The sequence below is a fragment of the Hemiscyllium ocellatum genome, chromosome 35 (assembly GCF_020745735.1).
Source record: "Hemiscyllium ocellatum isolate sHemOce1 chromosome 35, sHemOce1.pat.X.cur, whole genome shotgun sequence".
NCBI classification, from domain to species: domain Eukaryota; kingdom Metazoa; phylum Chordata; class Chondrichthyes; order Orectolobiformes; family Hemiscylliidae; genus Hemiscyllium; species Hemiscyllium ocellatum.
In genome coordinates, this window is record NC_083435.1 from 6175498 (window position 1) to 6177306 (window position 1809).

A 1809-nucleotide genomic window follows, 5' to 3' on the forward strand; every position below is an offset into this window, starting at 1 on the left:
GTGAAAGGGGCAGGGAAGGGGCGGAGCAATTACATTTCAGGGAGAAATGCAAATTAGCGCAGCTTCTCTGTGCGCCAATTGTGTGTAGTATTCAGCGAAACATGAACATTTCCGGATGTTCTTTGATCCTGGTGAGAAATTGCGCTGTTGTGCAGACAGGGAACCTCAGGCAGGTGAATTTTCGATTTTCGAAAATGCAGTTAGTATGAGTGTAAGAGCGATGGGCTGTTATTGGGTTTGAGCGAGTGAGATTGTTAAGCATACTTACCTGGCAGGGGAGATACCATGATCACCAAGGTGGTTCTCCCAGGACGAGGCTATCCCATTGCACTTCGGGTGTGCTGACGCCTGCGATGTCCCCAAATGCGGGATACTCGACTGCAAAGTTTGTGGTAGTGGGGGACTGCGTTCGCGCTCTCCCCTGGTTTACAAACAAAAAGCAGATTCATCAACAGAGGGCTCTCATCTCTGTGCTTCACACAGCTTTCTATATACCACGCATTTTCAATTCAGTTTCACCTCAGTCGACAGATATGCTGCACGTCTTACACCATCCTCTCTGATGTTCAGCTCTGTCTACTTATTCTTCTAATCATACAAGTTTACAGTATTGGAAGCAGGCTGTTCGGCCCAAACGATTTATCAGAGAGATTATAAAAATTGCCAGCATCAATGTGCGTAGCATCAAATCGGCTACGCGATGTGTTTTTACGATAGCTTCCTGGTCAACGTTACAGCCGACATCCTGTTTCTGCAGACGTGTGGGATACCGCACCTCAGCAGCTACAGGAGATGGTCGAGCTTGTGGGCCCATGGGCCGTCAGTTTGGTCGGTGAGGGGGGTGGGGGGGGGGTGGTGGCGGGTAACAATAGCCGCGCCTCTGGGCAAAGGGGGAGAAAATACACCAAATCCCACCCTCACCCTGATGACCACCTTTATGTGTGGCTGCATCAAGCTGTGCGTGGATCTCCGGTACGCAGACACCAAGTGTCACTATGTACTGAGGTTCTACCTCTGTTCTCCATCTTGTCAGCAGTCCCGTTGTGTATGCTCCCTGCACAGAGGAGTCGGGTGGTAACAATCCAGATGTACAACCCTCACGTCCCAGCAGCAGATGTCCTGACCTTCTTGAGAAGATACGTCCAGGTCGAGGGAGAGAGCACCGATGTGGTCGATCCTTTCGGGATCTGGACCAGCAAACGACAGGTCAGGGTAACCCTGAGGATCGATGTCAATGGGAACATCTTCCACCCACCCCCCAGCTTTGCCATCGGAGGGAGCAGAGGTTACCTGACATACGCAGGGCAGCTGAAAGAGTGCCGAACCTGCGGGAGGTCAGGCCACATGGCGGCGGATTGTAAGGTGACCGTCTGCCGAAACTGCAAGCAGGAAGGCCAACCGACCAAGGAATGTAAGGAGGCCAAGAAGTGTAATCTGTGCGGAGAGGCGGGCCACATGTACAAGGCCTGCCCAAGACGAGGAGCCGCCACCTACGCACAGATGGCCGGAGGTGGCAACACGAGCCGTGGACTGACTAAGACCAGCGCGGTACCACAAAACAGCATGGGAACGGTGTCTGGAGGCTGTAGCGGAGCAGACGGCAGACAGCGGGGAGATGCAGCAGCTGATCCAAGCTCCTTCAAGACAGACGGAGAAAATGGAAGAGGAGGGATCAAAGGAGGCAGAGGATTGGATTACCGTCAAAAACAGTAAGAGGAAACCGCTCAAGGGCCCCAAAGCCACTCAAGTGAAGGGGGAACCGACATGACGAAGATACAGGCAGCTCTTCTGACAGTGAGGACGGGCGCA

At 53.0% G+C, this 1809-nt stretch overlaps 1 non-coding gene across 1 annotated transcript; it reads left to right on the forward strand.

Moving 5' to 3' along the window:
* The first annotated feature begins 260 nt into the window (after window positions 1-260).
* On the forward strand, window positions 261-424 carry LOC132833042 (U1 spliceosomal RNA). Its single transcript, XR_009647035.1, has one exon. It is a non-coding gene; the product is annotated as a U1 spliceosomal RNA (small nuclear RNA).
* The last annotated feature ends 1385 nt before the right edge of the window (window positions 425-1809 follow it).